Raw genomic sequence first — 26624 nt, forward strand, 5'->3', positions numbered from 1 at the left:
GGGCTGCAAGTCCACTGAGGGCTTATTGCACCTGCTCTTTATTTTGGAACACAGACCCATAGAGAAACTGCTTCCTGGGATCCTGAAGGATAAGGATTTCCAAATGTAGCAAATAAAAATATAAAACATCCAGTTAACTTTGAATTTTTGATAAACAAATAATTTTCTTTTTTTTAAATGTTTATTTTTGAGAGACAGAAGACAGAGAGACAGAGCGTGATCAGGGGAAGGGCAGAGAGAGAAGGAGACACAGAATCTGAGGTGGGCTCCAGGCTCTGAGCTGTCAGCACAGAGCCCAACGCAGGGCTCGAACTCATGAACTGCGAGATCATGACCTGAGCTGAAGTTGGCTGCTTAACCGACTGAGCCACCCAGGCGCCCCTGAATAATTTTCTTTTTAGTGTAAGTGTGTCTCATGCAATATTTGGCACATACATATACCAAAAAAGTTATTTGTTGTTTTGTAGTTCAAATTTAACTGCATGTCGTATTTTTTTTTTTCTGGCAACACTTTGCCAGGCCCATCAACGGAGAAAAAGAGAAATGATGTGACTTTTAAATAATCTCAGAAGTGGTACTTGACACTTGCGCTTCTTTCTTCTTTTTTAAGTGTATTTATTTATTTTGAGAGACAGAGCACATAAGTCGGTAAGGGGCTGAGAGAGAGGGAGAGAGAGAGAATCCAACAGGCTTGGCCATGGCAACACAGAACCCACGAACCATGATATCATGACCTCAGCTGAAGTCAAGAGCTGGATGTTTAGCCGACTGAGCCACCCAGGTGCCCCTTGACACTTCCAATTCTTAGTCATTGGACAAAAAAGACTAAGTCTGACGTCAGTGGGTTAATCCTCGCTTAGAGTAGGCCTAGGAAGGAAGGAGCCGCAATCATGATGATACTACAGTATCATCTATGACAGTACTAAGAATGGAAAGTTCATTTCATTGTATGTGTGGGTTTGTAGTTTTCAGTGATCTTTTTTTCTATCTCTGAAAAGGAGCTAAAACATCTCCTTCAGTTAGTGTGAAGGAGAAGTAAGTGGGATATGGAAGGCCTACCTGACATTTACTATCTCTCATTCTCTGAGCTTCAGAGCAAAGAGGTTCTTTGCGGCTCTGTTCCTAGTTAAGGGGACCACTCAAGTTTGACAATGAGGTGTCATTTATGTTATGTTGACTGTCTTATTAGGCCCCATTATTTTAGGACAAGGCTCCTAATGTTTGTGAGTGAGCAGTGAACTGAGAATGGAAATCTGAGAGGGTGAAGGACTTTGCCAGCAAAAGCTAACACACCTCTAAAGTGTTTATGTTTGCCTGGGGCCTATAGCCTCTCCCATACTTCCTTGGGGATGGCCTCCTTTCTTTATACACACAGTGCAGGCTCTTCTTTGTAACTATTTGTCCTGTTAAATGTACTCCTTATTCATATTTCCCTACATTTCAAAGGATATTTTGCTGGGGAGAGGTCAGTGGTGGATAGAGATACGCAGTGGTGATACACAGATTTTCTTCGTCCTTAAAGCCCTTCTAGTTTGGCCCAAGGTCTTAACATATATTCAAAATCTTTACTGAGAATTATTTTCTAACTTTTCTCACTTTTGCCTGCGTCAGAATTCACTGTTAACTTAGTACAACATGTGGAAATTTCTCCCTGTTGATTCCAAGGTCAATCATAACAGAGTTAAATCTCTGAAATGGCCTGAATATAATGAATACATATCATCTACATTGACTTGTTTTGCTGGGTTTTTCTTTTTCAGTTAAAGGCTGTTTCTAAATATTATTTTCCTACTACATTATAATGTGCTTTATATTCAGAGTTTGCCTAAACAGGACATTTGGCTAATGAAGTGAGATAATAGGGAATTAAATGGTTTTCAGTGTGAAGGGAACACATTATTTACAGGGTATATTGCCGATTAAGGAAAAGAAAAGACTTTTCTCTCCCTTAAAGAAAAAAAAGACAAAATAATAATTAAGGTCCTTACACATACAGTCATTCCCAACTTGTGATATGGTGTGATCACATGGGATTTCCTAATTTAGTATGAACCACAAGATGATAGTCCTTTCATATTGAACATGCTGGTATAAAATGAGACTTACACACTGCCTGTCACAATTCCTAACAATTATCATGTACTTTTGGGTGAAAAGTATGGTTTGTTTGAAAACACATGGGACTCTAAAATCCTATAAATATATTTTTTTCGGATGGCATTACTTCATCACAGTGCCATCAGCACTGTGAACTATATGACTTTCTTGTTTTAAGCACTGGGGATTGACAAAATAGTTTAAAACAATGGGGCAGAATTTGCGGATATTAAGGCAAATTTTTATGAAAATACACTGTGTGCTCCAATACAGGCTACAATAAAGGTTGCTTAACCCTATTGACAAGTTGTTTTACTCTTAAGTATATAATTTATTGGCAAATTTCAGCTTTCTTTAAAAAAATAAATTGATAGTTTTTAGTTTTATACCTGTGTATAGTTTTTTTTTTAATAACAAAAGTAAATTATTCTGTAGTTGAGAATGAAGATTCCAGAAGTAATAGGAGCATTTTAAGATCATCTGGTTCCAGGATGACTGAATCTAGTCTGGGTGTTGCTACTTCCCCTGACTTTGCTCCTGGCTGATGTTGCTGATCAGTGGAATTGGACTGGGAATCATAGTCCTTTTTAACCCAGAAGTTCAGGTGACCAACTCGCAAACCGGTCTGACTTGGCAGATAAGATGGAACAATTTTGCTGATGCTAAGGAGTCCAGCCCCTTTATCTTACAGAAGTGGACATGGGTCCTAGACAGGCTGCAAGAGGGCAGAGCTGGGACTGGGTCCGTTTTGATTTATAAATGCAGTGCTCAGGGCACCCGGGTGGCTTAGTCAGTTGAGCGTCTGACTTTGGCTCAGGTCATGATCTCACGGTTCGTGGGTTCGAGCCCTGCGTCGGGCTCTGTGCTGACAGCCAGCTCAGAGCCTGGAGCCTGTTTCGGATTCTGTGTCTCCCTCTCTCTCTGACCCTCCCCTGTTCACGCTGTCTCTATCTCAGAAATAAAAAAACAAATAAAATAAAAAAGATAAATGCAGTGCTCATCCTCTTTACCAGATGGTTTAGACCACTTAATTTGATGCAGATACTTTAAAATGGCATTTTATTTTGCATGGTATTATTGATATAAAATATTACGCAGTGTCAGAAGAGAAACAAAGGAGAAAATAGTCCTCTTATTTTCATGCACAGAAAACAATGGAGTTGGAAGAAAAGCATAAAAATAGTATATAGACATACTATTTTGTGAATAATTCAAATTACTTCCAGAATTGTTCTAAGAACTTTATGTTCTCAGTTGTTTAAAATGGTTTGGGGAGGGGAGAAAGAGAGTGAGACCCATAGCCTTTGAAATGGCAGATTCTTTCTTTAGAGGACTCAGACTTAAACTGATTCTAAGACTGGTTTAATCAGTAATCTGTCATCTGATGATACATTGATCTGCAGTGGAAAATAGGAGGGGGCTAAGAACTAGGAGACAGAGGGAGCCCAGCATTCCTGGTAAACACCACGATATGGGGAAATCTGCATTTTCACCTTGCGCTCCATACCTCTGGGCACAATGTCCCATGCTGGGGAAATGGTAATTAATTAGTGCCCATCTTCAGTTTTGAGTCAACTGGAGAGTACACACAGAGAACTGTTTATTTTAGCAATATGTGTTTATTGTTTTATAGATACCTGTTCCATAGTTTCACCTTCAGGTAGAGACAGTGCAAGGCATAATTGATAAGCAAAGAAATGAGTTTTCAGTGTCACTAACTTTGTATTGTTAAAATTTTCACACTATCCTCTGCGCCCCCTACATTCCTTCCCCAGTTTGATATATTCTTCATTTCTCTGAGATATTCTCTGCCAAGGGCTTCTAAGACCTGTATATTAATTAATACCTGTTTTTAGGTAAAGATCTGATAATGTTATTAATACTGAAATATAGTCGATTAATAAAATATTATTTTCCACAAGGCTATTTGCATTTTAACAGGCAAACAAAGCCTTAAACCAAAGAAATTATAATTTTTCTGTTTGGTTTGGTGACAGATATTTTGGTGGGATCTTCTCACCGGTCTTCTAACACCTGCAGGATCCAATCTTACTAGCTAGGGAAGATCGTGAAGTGTGAGATTAAACATTGTTGTTATTTAAGTCAAACAGCTTTGATGGGCTTGAGGAAGAAATGGCCACAATGAGGGATTGGTTATAAATGTAGAAATGAACTTTGTCTCCTGAAAAATAATTTTATTTATGACTGATCTTGATGTGAGGAACTCTAATTTTGTCTTCTGCTATAAATGGTTGCTGTTCCCTCATTGACCCCATTCGGAGGGGCAGTGTCGTGTCTCTTTTTTGAGATCTCTTTCTCCTGGTAACATTATGCTCAACCCCTTCCAAAGACCTTTATCCTTCATCTTCAGGCCAAAACCCTAATGGTTGAGTCATGAATAGGATCATGCATACATACTGTTTAATAATCAATCCTTTTTCTCCTTTTCATCCCCACCCAAATGCACTGTATAAACTACAAATTATTCAATAAAAGTGAACACACATTATCTCTGTGATCATACCACCATCTCAAATTTCTGTAGAACCGGAAGAAACTGACATTGGGTAATCAGATCATAGTGAAGTAGATTATAAAAAGTGAGTGAAATTGTTAGTGTTTGCAGGGACATATTCTTAAACACATAGTTTGGTGATAGCTCTCATAAAATGTTTAAAAGTGAAACTAGGGAATTAAAATGACCCTAAGAATAAGACAGGGAAAAAAATAGCAAAAGGAACATGACAGTTTAAGTTTTGATTATTGTATGACTAAGAATTCAAATGGGATAAACTCCAGCAGTATTTTGAGCTATAGGCCAATTGACAAAGAAAGGACAATACACGGATTCCTGTACTCTGCATTTGACGGAAAGATTGCTGAAGTTAAAAGGAAATAGTGGGATACAGTAAGAGCTACAGAAGAAATATTCAGATGGAATTTTCTGGTTTTCCTCAATATGAAAGAGAGAGCAACTATGTCTTATGCTTTGAGTGGATGCTACTTACTAAGGTGCTCTTGAAGCTCTCCATGGTCATTGTTGGCACTGAGCAATATCTAGTGACCACTGGGTGTATTTGAATGGCCGAAGACCCAAGGAATATGGAAAACCGTAGCCTGACCTCTGCTCTTGCTGAGCTTTCTAACCTTTCTCACAAAATGTGTGTCCATTATTAGTAATGTAGACAAAAGTGCCTTCCACCAAGAGGGGAGTGGGTCAAAGGCCCAGGAAATGAAACAGGTTTAATATGTTCTGCTTGTGTTCTTCCTCCCCCTTTAAAAGCAGTATTTGAAAGAAAGATACAGGGGAAAATATTTAGAAACACAAATTTAAAAATTAACATAATAAGGAAATGAATCACTAATGCTGTAAGAAGAGACTTCTGCAAATAAGATGCTACAATGTACGTTCCCTCTGGACAGAAGTCTGAGAAAAAAAAATTTTTTTCTAAGCCTAAGCCTTCATAGAACCAAACTGTACAGGTACTTGGAAGCATTATGCCTTGAGATGTTTTGTCAAGGAAGTGGCGTTTCACTCTTAGTATAGAAAACTACATTCTTCCACACACTCAAAAAAAAACGGCGGGGGGGGGGGGGAGAAAAAAAATCACACCTCTATTCAGAGCCCAAGTTGTCATCAGAAAGGAAAAGGTTGGAGTTCATTTATCATGTGCATTTCTATGGCTACAGAGATAATTGGGTTGATTCCATCTAGCCTTCACTTCTCTTGCATTTTAATTGAAAAGCCTCCAGTGTTAGAAGCACAGAGCTGGCCTGAGACTTGAGGGGACTTCACGTAGGAAGCAGTGGACCAAAATGACAACCAGTGGACAGACTAAGGAGTCTGTGGGACCAGGGGCCTATTGTGTTACTGTCTGAAACTTACCAGCAAAGGGGGTGGAGATAGTCTGTGCATCTTGTTCTTGTGTTTGGCTTGAAAATACTTAACCGCTAGCAGTGCCTGGGTGGCTTAGTTGGTTAAGCATCCAACCCGACTTCAGCTTAGTTCATGATCTTGCAGTTTGTGAGTTTGAGCCCTGCATCTGACTCTGTGCTGACAGCCTGGAGCCTGCTTTGGATTCTTTGTGTCCCTTTCTCTCTGCCCCTCCCCTGCTTATGCATTCTCTCTGTCTGTCTGTCTGTCTCTCTCTCTGTCTCACACACACACACAAATAAACATTTTTAAAAAAGAAAATACTTACAAGTCTTCATTTCTGGATACATTTGATTTAACATTCTAATCACAGCATTTCTGTTAAGGTGAATACATGACGTCAGGTCTGCCATCAGCTTGCAGAATTTAAACTTGAGTCTGGGTGATTAAAATAAAGGATTCAAGGGTAAATGGCATCGAAGCAACAGAGAGTATAACCAGCCTGGAACTTTTGGGTAGTGTTAAAATGGGCATACATTTAATATTGTTTTCACTTTCCGTCATCAAGCCCATCCCTATTAAAACTTTGCAGGTTCAGTTGGTCAGGTTTTATGATTGAATGGACTCTGAGCACGCTCAAGGTATGTGTAGGAAATTAATTTATAAGCTCTTCTAACTCTGAATCTCTAAGGTTTATTCTGTCTCTGTGTTGTTTGCATAATGCACTTTTGTACAGCTAAAGCACTACCTATAAAGGGATTATTTTCATATTCAGCACATTAAAAATCCAGCTCAATTCACAGATCCCATTCTGTGTTTATGCCTGAGATAACAGGTGAAAAGTATCTCATTACAAGTGTCCATGAAGCAAACATAAGAATGCGAATGTTTGGGGAGAGAATGTACCCCTACTGAAATTAATTCCCCAGTGGTTTTATTAAAGTCTGCAAATTGCATTATTTTCCCATCATATTTGAAATATTGCCCTCCCTTAATGCCTGCTCTAACCCATGCCATGCCGTCTTCCCTGGAGTGTCTAGACATGGTGTCTTAGATTTATGTGTATGATCTCAGTGTGTTACAACATCACTCCTGACTAATGCATTATTACAATACTTACAGATATTCCCAAGTGCCACTGTATTGATTAGAAAATCACCAATCTGCATATGCACACCATCTGTGCTGCGGAGAAGCAAAAAAATGCAGGATGACATTTGCCTGATTCGAGGGAAGATTCAGAAACCGCTAATAGAACGAAGAGGGAATTCTCTTTTTCAAAGAAGGAATTCGGCTTTTTAGAATAAAAAAAAGTACATAAGAATTTTTATAGAACTATAAAGTGTAAACCTAGAGTGTTTAAAACTACTCATTTCTCTCTCCTTTCAGGTAGATGGAAAGGCTGGGTCTCAGCATGCAAACAGCATGCTTAACCATTTAGATCCTGAAAATGATACCATATCAGGACGACTGGTGCCATGAAATTGATAAATCTCAGCTCAGCTGCCGCAGCCCTTTGGTAGAAGAGCTGCCTGTAGTGAGCAGTCCGTTGTGTCTCAGTGGAAAGGCCAAAAGCGTGCCTGTAAAAGATGAATGAGGCACTCACCTACTGGGCTGAAATGCTTTTAAAGGACAGGAATCTGTTTATCTTTGATTGATTGTTCAGTCTGATACTTTCCTTTATAAAGTTTATTGACTACAAGAACATAAATCAAAGAAAAACAAATCACAGGTTCAATTTTGGGGGCATTGACATCCTGCCATCTTTACAGCAACTGCTCATACAAGTCAAGGGGCAGGAAGAAGGATGCAAGTAACTAGGGGGAAAAAAATTACATGATGGAAATGGCCACTAGCAAAGCTCTACTCTGATGATTCTCCTAACAGCTCTTTAGGTGGTGAATGTCTTGATACATACTATGGTGCCAAGAGTTTAGGCAGCGGCTAGAATGTGAATGGTCCAAAAAAAGGGGGGGAGGTTTTTTTTTTTCTAACAAATAGTTTATTGTCAAATTAGTTTCCACATAACACTCAGTGCTCATCCCCACAAGTGTCCTCCTCCATGCCCATAAAGGGGGGAGATTTTTAAAACAAATAATTGCAAGCAAGTGACACTGTCAGATCTGCCATTTTTATCGTCCTCTATTATTGATCAGTCTGTATCCAGTCTTATCTATTTGAGTGTATTTATTTCACTCTCTTCTATTCTTAAGAAAAAAAAAAGATGTAAATATTGAAAGAAGAACTCAGTTGAGTGAACTGAGGAAATAGCAGCAGGAGGCTCTATTGCCATCCTTGCCTGGAAGGAGCTCTTGTCTGCAAGGATTATGGGGTAAAACTCTAACAATGGTATAACCCAGGTGGATTTGTGCCAGTGACCCTCATGAAGGATCACATTGTGTCTCCTTTTAAACTAAACTTGCAGAGACTAAAATATCTAGAGGCCTCTGTTAGTGTGCCTCTCTCTACAGTTTGCCGAGACCAACAACCGGTTTCCCATTGTGGAGAGTTAAGAGCATCATTCTCAACATTTTTCCTTTTGAAATATCCCAGACCTAAAAAATAAAGAAAAAATAATTGCATTCTTCATTCCCTAGGCATTTTTCAAAATGGTTGCTTTCTAGTTTTTTCTGTGTAGACAGCTGAAATTATTTATGGGATACTTCAGGATTCAGAGCGCTGTTGTCTTTGGGTTTCAGAAGCCTGTCTCTGAACATCTTTTCTGTATTTCATGGAAAGCCAGTGGGGGCTGGGGAAAAAGAGGACACATAAACCAGTCCTCTCCAAGTGGGTGTCTGTTAGAATTTCCACTTGCCACCCCAGACAGCAAGAGTCATGGTACTATAACTGAACCATGAAAAGTAATGCTCGCCGCACTGACAGTGGCTGTAGAAAACCGAGGGAAGGAGTTTGTTGCTGAAGAGTGTAAAACCTGTCCTTACTGCTTCTCTGCAGGAACCCAGAGCACCTCACAAAGCCTTCCCAAGAGCAAATATCACTTTGCAGTGGTCACCACTGGCAGAGCCACTAATGAGGCCTAATTGGAGAGACAGGGTCTGCCTGTGCACATTAGCATCTCTAAGTTATCCCAATTAAGGAACAAGATACAGCAGGGTGGGCATTGTTTGGATACTGGTGGCCTGCTTGGGTGTGCTGCAAGGAACAAGGCCAAAGGCTGAGTGCCTCCAACCACCCAATGTGTGACCTAATTGCTAATTGATGCGCAACTTTGGGTGGCCTGCTGATTCTTAATGATGTTTGAGACAGTTTGGGGTCCTAAAACAACAAGCTTGTTTTGGAACAAAGCCAACGATTTATCTTCATTTATTGGTGTTTTCACCCTTTTAGAGGAAAAAAAAAACATCGCAGGTTGGGAATAAGAAACCATAAGGAAAAGAGGCCCACTGTGGTTAATAGGTAGAAAGTCTAATAGGTAGAAAGTAATTCAGTGTTAGAGAAGATATTTCTGGAGCATTAAGAGGTAAGGGGAAAATAGAACAGTGTGTAGCACATCACAGTCTCAAGATGAGATCACAACAAGAAACTTTAAAAATTTATAGAATTTATCTTAGAACCCACTGCCTATGAGAATGGATTCTTTATCCCATTCTCCACAGTTCACTTCTGGTCTTCACATTTTCAGAGAACTGTGGAATGAGTATTAAACTTTTAGATGAATTACAAAGATTGAGAAAGTTGGGCTATTTTTGAAAACATGGAGATTGAGATGGGTTGAAATTTTTTATTACTTTATTTATTTATTTATTTAACATTGTTTAACTGCCTTCTATGCTCCAGATACACGGTTAGATGCTTGCTTGTAAGGTGTACAGGACCCTATCATCCTCGACTTCACAGATTTATACATCAGCAGAAAAAAGTCATTTAATGAAAAGAAAAGATAATAGCTGAATTTATTAAGTTTCTTAGTACCTCCTAGACCATGTGAAAGTGTTGATTTAATCTAGAGGTCGAGGCGTTTCCTAAAAATTGGAGTGATCTTGACATTGAGGAGGCCATTCCTCTGGTTCTTGGGATACACCTAATTTATAGTTTCCTTAAAATCACATAGATTAAGGGGCACCTGGGTGGCTGTCAGTTAAGCAGCTTGTTCTTGATCTCAGCTCAGGTCATGATTTCACAGTTTGTGAGTTCGAGCCCCACATTAGGCTTTGCGGTGATGGTATGGAGCCTGCTTGGGATTCAGTCTCTCCTTCTCTCTGCCCCTCCCTTTCTTGTGTTCTCTCTCTCAAAATAAATAAATAAACCTAAAAAATCATATAGATTAGTATGTGGACTTTTAAAATCAAGAAATAACATAAACTTTACTTAAATATGGCATAGGTTTAAAAAATCCACTTGATTTCTACATAGTGACTGATTTAAGTGAGGAAAGGTATAGACTGTGAGAAAAAGATAAAGTAGAAAGAGACAGTAGGAAGACAGAAAAGAAAGGAAGAGAGATAGAGAAAGAGGAAAACAGTGAGGGAAGAAATACTCTCACGGTAATGGCAATACATATCAGCAGACATAAAAAGAAGAAAGCACTTGGCAGATACAGACAGGAAAGAAGAAATAGAAGAGATATGGACATGGAAAAAGGCAATGGGAAGTGTAAAATGTGTGTATTGTGGCTCATGGGGCAATTTGTAAGCTGACATAAACTGATGTGGTCAAATCTTCCTTGTTTTTACATTGTAATATCTGAAGTAGTTACAGCCCCTTATTAACTCATTTCTCAGTGCTAAATAAAGGTCAGCCCCTAAACGTACTCTTACCATATGATCCAGCAATCATGTTTTTTGATATTTATCTAAACTGAAAACTTATGTCCACAAAAAACCCTATGCCTGGATGTTTATAGTAGGCTTATTGATAATTACCAAAACTTGGAAGCAACCAAGACGTCCTTTAGTAGGTGAATAGATAAAGAAACTGTGGTACCTCTAGACAATGGGATATTATTCATTACTAAGTAGAAACAATCTTCACTTGATCTTAGCCAAAAGGCGGAGAAGCGATTTCTAAGTAGAAACAATCTTGCAAGCTATGAAAAGCCATGGAGGAACTCTAAAATTCCTATTACTATTAAATGGAAAAAGTCATTTTGAAAAGGCTTCATACTGTCTGATTCCAATTAATTCCAGAAAAGACCAAACTGTGGTGACAAGAAGACGATCAGTGACTGCTGGAGATTAGGGATAAGGGAAATATGAACAGGTGGAGCAAAAATCTGTAGGCAGTGAAAATACTGTGTATTATATCAGAATGATGGATACATGGCTTTATTCTCTTTTCTAAACCCATAGAATGTACGACCTCAAGAGTGAGCCCTGATGTAAATTATGAACTCTGGATGGTAATGAGATGTCAATACAGGTTCATCAGTTGTAACAAATGTACTGCTTTTGCTGGGATGTTGATAATGGGAGGGGAGGCTATCCATGTGTGAGGAGGAGATACATGGGAAATTTCTGTACTTTCTGTATTTTTTCTGTGGACCAGAAACTGCACTAAAAAATAAAATCGATTTTTATTTTTTAGTTTTTTAAACTTACTTATTTTGAGAGAGAGAGAGAGAGAATGTGCATGGGGAAGGGGTAGAGAAAGAGAGAGAGAGAGAATCCCAAGCAGGCTCCTACTGTCAGCACAAAGCCTGAGGTGGGCTTGATCTTACAGACCACGACATCATGACCTGGCCTGAAATCAAGAGTTGGATGCTTAACGACTGCACCTCCCAGCACCCCAAAATCTATTTTTTAAAAAACTAAAGACACGCACACACACACACACACACACACACACAGGGTAGGCACACACTGAAGAGAGACCATGTCCAGGGAGAAGGCGGTCAACTGCAAGCCAAGAAGAGAGGCTTCAGAGAAAGCTAAAGGCGATAACATCTTGATTTTGAACTTGTAGCCTCCAGAATGGTGAGAAAATAAATTTCTGTTACTTAAGACATTTAATCTGTGGCATGTTGTTGTGACAGCCTTACCAACCTAACACAAGGGTTATATCACACCTAGAGCATGCTGCTTTATACCCATCATACTGGGCATTGCTCACTGCCTACTGTCAAGACTTCTATCTGCTCTGGCTTTTACCAGACTTCTTTCTTCCTAGTGAGTTTTATGCTTGGAACTCCATTACTAATTTTTGAAAATTTACTTATAATTTTTATTTTTTATTTATTAAAATTTTAACTTAAATATAGAACCCAGTTCATCTTTAAGCATTCCATCCCCCTGCCCCGCCCCGTCGGCCCCCCCACCCCACCCCGTTTCCTCAATTACATGCGTTTGTTTGGTTTGGTTTGGTAATTGTACCAAAATGTTACATGCTTATAGAAAAGTGCAGAGATCACAAATGTATAGTTTGTAAATTTTCACAAAATTTCACTGAAATAACAAGCATCTAGGTTCAGACACAGACCATAATCAGGATGTTAGAAGTTTCCTTGAAGCATCTTTTAGTCGCTGTCTTTTTTCCTCAGAGTAACCATTTTCTCGTTTCTAATGCCAAGGTAGATTTGAACTTTTGTTTAAAGAGGTCTAGTCTTGAACTTTATAGAAGTGGAATTATACAGTATATAATTCTATGTGTAGTTTTTTAGGTCAACATTATGTTGTTGAGATTTGCATAATGCTACATTTAGCTACAGTTCATTTATTGTCATTGGAGTATATTATTCCATTTTAAGGATATATAATAATTCATCCATTCTACTCAACAGTTTTGGGGATTTTTTTTTCAGTTTATGGCTATTACGAATGGTGCTCCTATGAAAATTACGCAAATTGTTAGGTCATTAAGTACATGCATTCTGTTTTAAATGATACTGCTAAACAGTTTTCCAAAGGGTTTTACCACTTCACATTTATACCAGCATTGTGTGAAAGTTTTAGTTGATCCAAATTCTGCTAATACTTGGTTTGGCAGCCTTTTTTATTTTAGCCATTCTGGTGTTATATACTTGTTTGTGTTAATTGTGGTTTGAATTTGCATTTTCTTGATAATCCAAGTTGAGCACATTTTAATTTGTCATTTTGTTTCGAGACCTATCTGTTCAGTTTTTCCCAATTCTAAAAATTGGTTGTCTTCCTTTATTGTATTGATTTGTTGGGAGATCTTTATGTATTGTGAATAGGAGTTCATGACATTGAAATAACTATCACTACTACTTGTGTCTTTTATTATTCTTAGTGTTGCTTTTTGATAATTAGAAGTTCTAAATCCTAATGTTTGTTTTACCCATTTTTCTTCTTTTTTATCCTTTTTAAGAAAATTATTCTCACCCCAATGCATTAAGATGTTCTGTGTTTTCTTCTAAAAGGTGGTATATATTTATTCATATATAATTTATTTAAATTTTATTTTTATTTTTCAATCTAGATTCTAATCGTTATGGATTTGTGGGTGTGTGTGGTGTGAGGAAGGGGGTTGATATTTCTTTTTTGTCGAATGCATCTCCAGTTGGCCGAGGACCATTCATTGAAAAGATACATTCCTGACCCCACTGCATTGCAGCAGTGTTGATTTTTGCTTTTGTTATACTTAAATGTAGACTTTTTTGGGACTTATTTTATTCTTTTTGTCTGTTTTTTCTTTTTTTTTTATGCCAGTACTTCATAGTTTTGACATCTGATAGTGTATGTTCTCCACCTTCATTCCTTTTCTTCAAGATACCGTGGCAATTTTAGACCTTTGTATAGCCACATAAATATTAAAATTATCTTGTCAGCTTTCACAAAACAACATCTTGGAATTTTAGTTGGGTGTGCAATGAATCTGTTGATCAAGTAGAGGATTGCTGTCTTTAAAACATTTAGCTCTTCAGCTCACAGATATGATTTATCTTTCACTTATTTAGGTCTTCTTTACTGTTTTTCAGTGGTATTTGATGGTTTTCTCTGTAGAGGTCTGGTATGCCAGTTATTAGATTGATTCATAATTTCTGGATTTTTGTGCTTTTAGACATTTTACTTAAAAAAATTTTTATCTTCTGATACTTTGTTGTTAGTGTATAGTTATACAGATTTTGCATTTCAGCCTGTGTACAGTGACCTTACCATATTCACTTCTTATAGTTTGTAAATTCTTTTGGGTCTTTTTTGTACACAGTCATGTCCTCCCAGAACAATGAAATTTTATTTTTTTTCTAAATCTAATACCTTTTATTTTATTTTCTTGCCTTAATTCACTGATTAGGGCCCCCAGTGTGATATTGAAGAAATACGGTGATATTTAGCATCTCATTTTCTGACTGTTCTCAGGGGAAAAGTTTTTAATAAGTCATCATTTTAATGTTTTCTGTATTTTTTGGTAGAAACTATTGTTAGTTTAAGAGAGGACCATTCTATTTATAATTTGTAACTTTTTAAATGATAAATAGCTATTCATTTCTATCAAATGCTTTTTCTATATCTATTGAAATGTTTACAATTATTCTATCTTTTTATCTCTTTAAAAAGTTGAGTTATTTTTATGGTTTTTAAAAAATATTAAATCCACACTTCTGTCCCTAGTTGGGATGAATGATCCTTTCTATATGTTGCTGGATTCAATTAGTTAATAATTTGCTTAAGAATCTTTTGTAAGTATGTTATTAGAAAGATTGGCCTGCATTTTTCTTTCTTGCTAACATTATTGTGAGATTTTATTATCAGTGCAATCTTGTTTCATGAAATGATCTGCTAAGTATTTTGCTTTTCTGTTTCCTGGAAGAGTTTGTATAAGACTATGTTGGATTTTCTCCATTCCTTTTAAAATGTGACATCTGTTGGCCCCTATCTCTGAGCACACATGCACACATTATTGTTCTGGTGTGATTATGGACTTCAATGTTCATATGGTTGACATGGTACTTCCACTACCTCACTCTCACCCCAGGTTTGTTTCTCTAGCCTAATATAAATCAATGAATGCAAATGAGTTTTGGATTTGGAATAAGAAAGATTTTGTGCAACATTACACACTAGACATATTCAAATCATAGTGCTGCATTCTTTGGATTCGTTGGTATGTTAATCAATACCTATAATTCTGCATATTTTCTGTCTTGTATTAATCTTTACTTTCTAATGTAGGCTGATCTCTTTATGGCTGAATTGAAAGTTTTTTCAGAGCTGAAGCAATAATACATCTGTTTAAAGTATAATATACCTATAGTTGAAGTCCCTGATTTGTCTACTCAGTGATTATTACAATTATGAATTTGGTCTTCATCTTTCACATTCATGTTTTTATATGTTAATTATATTTGCATGTATAAAAACGCAGTGTAGAATCTTGGTTTTTATAGTTTCAAATGTATTATAAATGGTATCATGATGCTCTGCATATTATTCTATTAAGGCAATTTGATTTTTCCTTCCAGTTGTATTACTAAGTATAACCCTTATCTGACTGCATTGGACACTTACCCTGCCACCATAATTGTCCAAACTATAATCATATTTCATTTATGTTATTTCTATAATCTTGTAAACAGTCACCCTTGTGCTTTTGCTTTTTTTTATTTTTGAGAGAGAGAGAGACCACGAGGGAGCAGGAGAAGGGCAGAGCCAGAGGGAGAGAGAATCCCCAGAAGGCTCTGTGTTGTCAACACAGGCTCGATCTCAGGAACTGTGAGATCATTACCTAGGCTGAAATCAAGAACTGAACAAGTAACCAGCTGCACCAGTCAGGCAGTCCTGTTGTTGTTGTTTTAACTTAGAAGCTTTGTTATGCTCTTATCAGTAGAATTAGATAATTTCCTAATCCTCCAAAGATTCCTTCCTCTTGTATTCACAATCTAGAAGCTCTTACTCTATGACCCCCCTTGATTACTCTCTTCCTTACTCACTCTGTGTGAGCCACATGGCCTCCTTAATGTTTCTTAAAGGTCCATATTTGGCTTTCCCACTTCCTGTTCTTCTTTTTCCCAGATGAACACATGGCCCACTAGCTCAGGTATTCCAGGTGTTTCTTTCTCAGTGAAGGTGTCTTTGACCAGCCTATTATGATTGTAACTGCCCTGGTGCCTCACCTACTCTGCCTAGCTAGCACGCTGTGTCCTGCTTTCCCATCCTTGCCATTATCTGAATGGACGGTTTTAGAATCACATGTATTTATTGACATTTTGTTTGTTCGTTGATTGGCTGTTTCCTTCTCCAAGGAAATGTTGAGTCTTGTAAGAACAGAGGTTTTTTTGTTTTGTTGATACTATATCCCAAATACCTAAAATGATGCCTGCAAAATAATAACTTGTCAATAAATACTAATTGACAGGATATTCACAGAACATACTCTGTTGCTTGCTTTTTTCTCTTCAACATCATCTTTTTTATGTACTTGAAGGTACATGTAAATACATTCGTTTTAACTGATGATGTGTATTATTACACTGTATGAATATACCAGAGTTCATTACTCTGTTTTCATTTGATAGACATTTCATTTATTTGAAAACTATCCCTCTGTACATTTTTAAGTTAACTCTTTTTTTAAAAAAAATCCAAGGTAAGAATTACAAAGGATACATATTTCAGCATATTCTATGTTGCATTTATGCTTTAAATATATTTTGGTCAAAACCTTGGAGCAGATTTGGCTAATCTGATTTATGCGAAATGTTTATCATTTAACTAAAAGGGCAAACCAGTCTTCATTGTCAAAACAAACACTTATCAGACTTACTTTCTGTCAGAAATATGACTTTATTTTTCAATTCAAATACAAGTGCTTTATACTCATCTCTATGACAACCAATTCACTTTTGAATTCTAAGATAGATGGAAAGAAAGAAGGATAGATAAAAAGATAAAGACATGGGCGTGGCCTGTTTTTGTCACTTGGATTAAATAAGGCCCTACTCATTTTAGTGTTTTTTAACCATTCTTACTGTTTGCAGTCCTTGGACTTTCCCTCTTGAGCTGTGCATTCTTGAAATACCTCTTCAGCACCCAGAGATTTTTTTTAGACCCGGGACAATCCAGCATTGGATTGGATCTCATCTCGAAGATGGGATCGATCTCTCTCTCTCTCTCTCTCTTTAACGATGATTGTGAAAAAGGATAGGGGTAATTAAAGAGAATAGGCATAACTCTTTCCTTAGGACTCTCAGTACCATGGAAGTCGAGGGTCTTTAATGAGGCTCCATAAAACTATTTATGCATGTGTATTATTGAATGAACATCACTGTACCCACCCCCTCCCCCCCCCCGCCAGCTCTATGAATAAACAGTTAGGAAGAAAATGCTCCAACCATATATATACTTTGAGGTGAATACTTAGATTGAAAGGTAGGGTGCATCCTCAACTCTATTAAATGTTTTTAAGCAGATTTCCAGCATGTTTGATCTAATACTCTATAATTAGAGCATGAGAATTGCCATTGTTCCACCTCCCCTTCTACAATGTCAAATTTTTAAAGTTTAAATCACATGGTATATCTGAAATTTTATCACATTGTAATTTAAATATTTATTTCCATCATGAATTATGAGGTTGAGTTTCTTTGTAATATGTTTCTGGCCATTAAGATGATTTATTCTGTGAATTGACAGTTCATATTCTTTGCCAATTTTTCTTTCAGATTACATGCTTTTTACTTATTGATTTATTGTTTTATATATCCTCAGTGTTAATCTGCGTCTGTTACACATATTGGAAAAACTTTTTTCCAGACTATGGCTCTCTTCTTTTTTTAAGAAAACCTTTAAATTAAAACAGTTTTAGATTTACAAAAAAAGTTGCAAAGGTAGTACAGAAAATTCCTGTATACCTCACACCCAGTTTCCCTATTATTAATATCTTACATTAGTGTGGTACACTTGTCATAGTTACTGAGCTGATATCATTAGTATTATTAAGTTAAATCCATACTACATTCAAATTTGCTTACCTAATGTCTGTTCCTCCTCCCGATTCCAGGATCCCAACTAGGATATCACATTACTTTAGTCATAATATCTCTTTAGGCTTCTCTTGGTTGTAACAGTTTCTCAGTTTTCCCTTGTTTTTGATGACCTTAATAATTTGAGGAATGCTGATCAAGTATTCCTCAGTTGGAATTTGTGTGATATTTTTTTCATGGTTACTCTGAGGTTAAGAGTTCTAGGGAGGAAAATCACAGATGAGAAGTGCCATTCTCATCACATCAGATGAAGGTTACATACTGTCAACATGACTTATTACTGTTGATATTAACATCAGTCACCTGACAGAGGTAGTGTTTGTCAGGTTTCTGCATTGTAATGTAATTCATTTTTTCCCTTTTCCATATTGTACTCTTTGAAAGAAAGTCACTATTGGCAGTCCACACTTAGGTAGTGGGAAGCTATATTCTACCTACTTGGAGATGAAATGTATATATAAATATAAATATTTTTGAATTCTTTTGCATGAGAGATTTGTCTGTTCTCTCCCATTTATTCAGTCATTTATTTATAGCAGTATGGAGTTAGGGATATTTATTTTTTACTTTAGATTATAATCCAATGCTACTGTATTTATTTTGTTTCTCAAATTGTTGCAACTTTGACTAAGATTATTTTTTTTACTTTACTTGAAGATTTTTATTCTAAACATTTGAAGAAAAATGTTAATATTTTCTTTTATGGCTTATATTATTTTGTGTCATGTTTAAGAAATTTTACACAGTCTTGTTTTCTTCTGAAAATGTAATATTTTGCAAAGTCAAATATAAATTAGGAAATCACTAACTTCAACTTGAACTTTTGTGTATAATGTGAAGCAGGGATCCAATTTCTATTTTTTGCATAATTGACCAATTTTCCCTATATCATTTATTTAACAGACTCTCCTTTTTTACTTATTTGTAATGTCACCACAGATATATATTAAGTTTTGTATGTACATGGGTCTATTTCTGGGCTTTCCTTCCTTTTCAGTTTGTCTGTTGGTCTATCATTGCATCAATATTACATTGTCTAAATTATTATAGAAATATAATAAGTTTGTTTACAATGAGCAACTACCCATACTTTGTTCTTCTTTAGAAGTGTCTTAGCTATTTTTGGTCTTTCTCTTACACATATACATTTTAGCATTAGTTTGTCATATTCCACAAGATTTTTTTTAGGAAATTGATTTTAAAATAACTCATTTTTTGAATGAAATCCTTTATTTTCATTAAATATTATCATTTATCATGACTATGTATGGGAATGCTTTTGAATTTTGTATATTGACCTTATATGCAGGAATCTTGAAATTATGTATTAGTCTATTGATTAATTTACCCAGAATTATCTGTGTATGCAACCATATTATTTATAAATAATGACACTTTTGTTTATTCCATTTTAATGTATATATAGTATTTATTTTTCTTATTTTGTTGCATTAACTAGGATTTCCAGTACAATATTTACCTGTGCTATTAAATTTTCAGATGTTTGGGAAATTTAAAGATAACTTTCTGTTATTCATTTCTAAATTAATTCTATCATGACAAGAGAACATAATCTGTATTTTACTCCTTTAATAATTTAGACGTATTTTATAGCCCAGCATATACTCTATCTTTGGGAATATTTCATGTGTACTTGAAAAGATTCTGTACTTCCCAGCTGTTGGTGTAGTGTTCTGTGAATGTTAGATAAGTTGGTTGATAATGTTTTAAAATCATGTATATGTTTCTATTGGTTTTCTGTTTTATTAATTATAAGTGAGAATGTTGAAATGTTCACTTGCAATTGTGGATTTATTTATTTCTTAAGTTTTGCAAGGCTTTTTTACAGGTATTTAAAGCTTTGTGTCTGAATATATACACATGTAGGATTGTTTTGTCTTCCTTACCATTATGAAATATCTTTCTTTACTTCTGATAACATTTCTTTTTCTAAAGTCCACATTAATATTAATATAGGCACTCTAGTTTTCTTTTGATGAGTGTTTGCATGGTATATCTGTTTGCATCTATGTTTATATCTATATCTACCTATATCTATAGTTAAAATCAGTTTCTATTATTATTGATAGGTGGGTCTTGCTTTCTTCTAGTATGTCTAAAAATCTCTTTCTTTTAATTACAGTGTTTTTTCCTTTAACATTTAGTGGAAGTATGATTAGTGTGGCTAGGTTTAAATATGCAAAGTTATTTTTGTCTTTATTCTACTTATATTTTTCTTTTTCTGTTTTCTTTTTATCTTTTATCTACCTTTTGTTTTAGTTTAAGTATTTTTATGGACCTTTTTTGTTTTCACTGCTACGTTATCACCAATCCCTCTATGTTTTATACTTTAAGTGGTTGCTAAGATTTAAAAGTTGCATGTTTAGTTTGTTATAGTCTACCTTCAAATATGACACTTTATCATAAGAATGTAGAAGTCTTACCAACAGTTTACTATCATTTCTCTCCCATATCGTTTATGCCTATTATTATCATATTTTTTCTACATATATTACATATTCCACAAAAACATTATAATTTCTGATTTGTCAATTATGCTTTGAAGAAAAATTTTAAAAATATTTTCAAAAGTTTATTTATTTTAAAAGAGAGGGAATGAGCAGGGAAGGAATAAAGAGATGGAGAGAGAGAATACCAAGCAGGCTCAGTGTTGGCAGTGAGGAACTTGATGTGGGGCTCAAACCCACGAACTGTGAGGCCATGACCTGAGCTGAAACCAAGAGTCTGATGCTTAACAGACTGAGAGAACTCTCAGAATATTTTATTTTTATTTAATCTTCATTTTTCAAATATTATATACACAGTTATTTATTTTTCTTTTTTAAATGTTTATTATTTATTTTGAGAGAGAGAGAGAGAGCACACACATGAGCAGGGGAGGGAGAGAATCACAAGCAGGCTCCATGCTTAGTGTGGAGCACGACATGGGTTCTATCTCATGACTGATATCACGACCTGAACCAATATCAAGAGTCAGACTCTTAACCAACTGAGCCACCCAGTCACCCCTGATTATGTTTTCTTTAGCAGTTTAAAGATTACTTCGGTTGTCTTCTTTGATAAGAAATCTGTTGCCATTGTTTTTTCTCTCTGTGTATAATGTATCTTTTTTATTAGCTTTTTAAAGAGTTTCTCTGTATTCTCAGTAGTTTTGAGGAATTTGATTATGTGTGACTCAGTGTGTTTTTTGTTTTTGTTCATCCTTCTTAGACCTTAAATGTTTCTTGGATCTATAAGTTTATCGTGTTATTCAAGTTGAAAAAAAATTAGCCACTACTCCTTCAAGTATTTTTTCTGTCCTCACATTTTCCTTTTCTTTGGCAACTTCAATTATACATATGTTTGAGTACTTGATATTGTCTCATAGGTTACTGAGGTTCTGTGTTTGTTGTTCTTGTTGAGCTGTGTGGGTTTTGTTTGTTTTTTGTTTTTTTTTTGAATTTCATTTGAAGACTTTCTATTGCAGTTTTGTGAAGTTCAGTGATTTTTTTCCCCTGCATTATCTATTGTGCTATTAACACTATTTCTTTGATCATGCTGATCAACATCTTTTTGGTTACTTTCATTCTCTGTCATTCCTGATTATGCTTTTATCAATTGATGTATTTCCTGATTATAAGTCAGTTTTTCCTGTTATTCCTTATATCTAGTAATGTTTGATTACAAATCAAAAATTGTGAATCTCACATTTTTAAGCACTGGACATTGTTGTATTTTTTTTTTTTTTAAGAGTATTCAATTTACTTGAGTTGAAACAGAATCAGTTGGATCCTTCTGTCTTGTATTTAGGATTTTAGGGTAGGTATAGGGTTAAGATTTATTCTAGGCTAAGTTTAGCCCTGTTAATAAGTTGTCAACCTTGTGAATTCTGTAATGAATGTTCCATATAGTCAGTGAAGTCTTCCCTAACCTGGCTTGTTGAGATTGAATGATTTTTTGCTTTATGTGAGCTCTAAGAATCAGCGAATCATTTATTTTGTAGCTATCCCATAATTGTTCTTTTTTGAAAAGTTGCTTTTTGCTTGGATTCATAGAGTTTTTAATAGGTGTGTGCAGATTAGTATCTATTAACAAACTCAAGAGGACTCTATGCAGATTTCTGAAGCACTTTCTATATATCTCCCCCATTTTTGCACTTTCCCTTAAAAATTCTAGTCTTCTTGGCCTTACCAAAAGCTGATCCCTGTCCTCATTTTAGTAAGACTCTGTTGTTTTCCCTGCACCATGGCCTGGGAAATGCCTCCAGGTAGAAACCTGGGGTCATTATAAAGCTCATTTTATTTAGTTTTCTCTTCCTTCCTTTCTTCCTTCCTTCCTACCTTCCTACCTACCTTCCTTCCTTCCTTCCTTCCCTCCTTCCTACCTTCCTTCTTTCCTACCTTCCTTCCTTCCTTTCTCTCTTTCTTTCTTTCTTTCTTTCTTTCTGTCTTTCTGTCTTTCTGTCTTTCTCTCTCTCTCTCTCTCTCTCTCTTTCCTTCCTTCCTTCCTTCCTTCCTTCCTTCCTTCCTTCCTTCCTTCCTTCCTTCCAGAATCACAGCCCTGTGATGTTCAGTATTCAGTTTCTAAAAGTTGTTGTTTTATATGTATATATTTTTTCAAATTTTCTAGTTGTTTATAATGAGAGTAAGTTTGCACCTACTTCCTCTTTCATGGTCAGAAGTGGAAGACCACCTTGTATAGTTTTAAATTAATTTTTATTGTTTTTACTAATAATGCTCTCATTACCATTTAGATACAATTTTCTCACTCAGTCATAGTTTGGATTTAATAATTATTAATAAAAGAGGTTGGTTTTAAAGTCAAAAGGGGAAAGGACTAAACCAATTATCTTAGTCCCTTTTCATTGAGAGAGTCAAAACTCTGGGAGCCATCACCAGCAGACTTCACCTTAGGTCTCTTGGGATTTAGGTTCTATGACTTTTCACAGCTGCCAGAGAGGCAGATAGAGGGAGAGCAATTGGATTATTATGAGTGGCATAGATTTTGATCCATTCACACTGCCGCCACCACAAACAAAACTGGGGTTCCCTTAAGCTAAAGAAAGGGAAAACAAATATTGGATAGGCAGGAAGCCACGTTTGTCTTATCAGCAAATTTTTTTTTAAATGTTTTATTTATTTCTAGGAGAGAGAGAGAGAGACAGCGTGAGCAGAGGAGGGTCAGAGAGAGAGGGAGTCACAAACTGAAACAGGCTCCAGGCTCTGAGCTGGCAGTCAGCACAGAGCCCGACACGGGGCTCGAACCCACGAACCATGAGATCATGACCTAAGCGAAAGTCGGACGCTTAACCGACTAAGCCACCCAGGCGCCCCAAATTCTTTTTCTTTAACTACTTTATTGAAGTTTAATTGACACACAGTAGACTATATGCCATATTTAAGGTGTGTGATTTAATAAGCTTTGACATGTGTTTAACTAATGAAACCATTACCACAACCAAAAGAGCAAACATATCCATTATTTCAAAAGTTTTCTTGTGCCACTTTTCATTCCTCCCTCCTGTCTCTTGACTGTGCCCAGGAAACCAGTGATGTACTTCCTATCAACACAATTCAGCTTATGTTTTCTTCAGTTTACACAAGTGGGTCATACAGCATGTACTCTTTTATCTCACTTCTTTTGCTCAGAATAATTTGGAGATTCACCCAGGTTTCTGTGTGTATCAGTCATTTATTTCTTTTTGCTGATAAGTATATTTCATTGTATATACCATACATCTACCATTCACTAATTGATGTACATTTGCATTTTTGGCTATTACAAGTAAAGCTGCTATGAATATTTGTGTGCAAAAAAAAAGCTGCAAATTTTAGCTAAAAATCTGAATGTGTTTTTGTCAGATTTTTTTTCCTATTGAGGGATTATGAGTAAGCCATCCAAGTCTCTTGTCTAGGGGGGCTAAATAATGTCTGTTTGGGGAATATACTAGCTCTTTTCCAAGCTTCCCTTTTAATTGAATGTCTATGTATTGTCATATAGTTTTTAGTCTAATTCTAACTTCTAGAATGAGAAAATGGAAATTAAGTGAGAGATGATATTTTACATCTGGCCATTATTATATTCTGCCTAAGATCTAAAAGCAAATGTAGCTTAAGCTCCCATAGGTTGTGTTAGATTTTAGGCACCAAATAGTGCCTCAGTGTCTGTGGAGATGCTCCCTGTCTATCCCTCCAAATGTGCTAAGTTTTCTTTTGCCTTGCAGAATGTTGAATAAAAAAAAATTCTGGAGTTTCAATTGTTCCCCAGTAGAAACTGTAGTTTAGTTTAACTATTTCAAATAAACATCCCAAGAGACTAAAAACTATTTTAAATAGATGACAATACCTTGTTGCATCACCTCATGCTAGTACAATTTAAATGAATGCTATCTTTCATAGACAAAAGTCTATTTTAAAATTCTATCTGTAGGGGTGCCTGGGTGGTTCAATCGGTTAAGCATCAGACTTAGGCTCTAGTAATGATCTCACGGCTTGTGAGTTCGAACCCCGCTTCAGGCTCTGTGCTGACAGCTCAGAGCCTGGAGCCTGCTTCAGATTCTTTGTCCCTCTTTCTCTCTTAAGAGAGAGATTCTGTGTGTGTGTATCTCTCTCCTAAGAATAAATAAAACATTAAGAAAAAGAAAAAGAAAAATTCTATCTGTAAAAGTGCTGAGGGAGAATTGTAAAATCAGATCATTCTGTTACTTTCCTTAGCATTTAAAAAGTATTGTTTTATTGGATCTACTTTATTTAGGCCCTGAAATAATTTTAGACAGCGTACATAGTTTTGCTTTCAAAGGTCATGAGCAAGTCTAAATATACCCAGGTTGGGACAATAGAAAGCTTTCAATCATGCATAGTTACAATATCTCTCAAACCGCACATTCTTTCTCTATGGTGGAAAACTAAAGTGTACCTAAAAATTTCAATAGCTGCACATTTTCTGGAATAGAAGAAAATAGGAAATATCCAAGTTAGATTGTGTTCAAACATGAATAGGTGAAACCTTATTTTTGTTGGAAGATGGGAACAAATGCTTTTGGATGCTTTTTGGATTTGATAAGTCAGTTTTCATTTTGAGAAATCATATTCATTTAACTTCATCTCTCAGATCCCTTTAGTACAAAAGCCATGGTCCAGGATGATCTCACTAAAAGCATAATAACCATGGTAATGATAATAACAGTAATTTGAAACAAAAACTCCACACACACAAATAGTAACAAAAACAGAGAAAACAAACAAAAGCTGGTAGAAAATACACGGAGAAGCACCAGGTCAGACATCTGAAATAAATTTTCATATTAATTTAGAAATTTCTTTTGACCCCCATGGTATATTTTCAGTTTTATAATGTTGATTACTAATGAGTTTTTGGCTGGGTCTCGGATTTTGGATGATGGTGGCAGTAAGAGGAATGCTCAGAAGCAGTATAGGTTTATTTATGTGAATATATAAAAGTGCATTGTGACGGAGAATCCTTAATTTAGAGCAGCATAAAGAATTTGAAGATTACTTCAAAGGGCATTCAAAAACCATGTATTTGAAATCCATGATAAGAAAGTATGTACTTTCCGAAGGGACAAAGTTTTCAGGGAAAGTTTCTACTACTCAGATATCCACTGAGAAGTATTTAGAAGTTTGATGGCAGAAAATGTGCAAACTAGAGATATGTTCATTCACTTGGTCCTCTACATTTAGACTAAAGGTAGTATGAGCTGCTTTCATATTTGGTTGAAATGCCTTGAGAAAGCAAACATTCTTGCGAGAGCTGCTTATCTGCTGCTCATTTTAACGAGCCCGACCCTCCTGTAATAGTTCGGCTTTTAATTTCTTCTGAAGGGTACTTCAGTCCCATACGTCTGCCAGTCCTTATGAATCCTCCCAGCCTCAGGACACTAGAAAGATCCAAAACCCAACTCTGTGTGAGACTCTTCTCATCACATAATAAAACGATGGTCACTGTGATTATAGGAGGACCAGGAAGACTTGTTTGTTTGTGTTATGGTGTACCTTAGAGTTCTCAAATTATAACACAGTGTCAGCCTAAAGCCAAAATCAACTATTTTTAAAACTATGAATTATTTTATCTAAGAAAAGTAATACATAATCATTGTGATGAGGGGGCGTGGGGCAAGTGGAGAGCAAAATATAGGCTGATTACCCCCCGCCCCCGTGAATATGTATAGTATTTTTTGGACACTCCTGGCTACCCAAGAACAAAGGAAAAGGGCTTAAGTGCTTGCCGTGGTAATATGGGAAACTAAGGCAAATGAAAAATTAAATTCCCTTACCTCCTACAGCCGATTGACAAGTCCATGAAATCAGCAGGGTGACCTCCCTCTAGGAGCTCAGCTGCCTGGATGATGACACTTTGCTGGGGGCAAAAGAGAATCTTAGCTTAACATTATCCTGACCCCTGAGGAACCTATGTGTCTACTTTAACATATAAAACTCCTTTGGAAACTTCGTTTATCTCAACTCCTTCAAGATACATGCTGGCAATCACAGTCCAAGCTTATGGCGCCCTGGTATATTGGGAGGGTCTCATGAGTGAAGTTTTACCAAACGGTAATAAGTGTTGTTTCCCTCACAACAGCTAGCCCCTCAAGGTTCTGGAACCTTGCTTTAAAAATTCTTTAGAGACTTAGACTATCCCTTCCCTCTTCCCAAACTGACAGTGTATAATGATTACCCATCACGACCCCAGTTCAGGTCTTGTCCCTGTGCTTTAATAAAATCACATTTTTGCACC

The 26624-nt window shown here is 36.1% G+C and overlaps 1 long non-coding RNA gene across 2 annotated transcripts in view; it reads right to left on the reverse strand.

Moving 5' to 3' along the window:
• Positions 1-26241, reverse strand: part of LOC120229461 — a 32104-nt gene extending 5863 nt beyond the window's left edge. Inside the window, exons 1-2 of one of the 2 annotated variants that reach the window (XR_005527737.1) lie at positions 26164-26241; positions 6300-6409 (exon numbers count right to left, since the gene is read on the reverse strand). This is a non-coding gene — a long non-coding RNA (uncharacterized LOC120229461). Of the gene's footprint in view, positions 1-6299; positions 6410-7091; positions 7154-26163 lie in introns of those variants that run through there. The other variant, XR_005527736.1, reaches the window with a different exon arrangement.
• Between the last annotated feature and the right edge of the window lie 383 nt (positions 26242-26624).

This window comes from Hyaena hyaena, unplaced genomic scaffold, assembly GCF_003009895.1.
Source record: "Hyaena hyaena isolate Hyena2069 unplaced genomic scaffold, ASM300989v1 scaffold_32, whole genome shotgun sequence".
In the NCBI taxonomy this organism is placed as follows: Eukaryota; Metazoa; Chordata; class Mammalia; order Carnivora; family Hyaenidae; genus Hyaena; species Hyaena hyaena.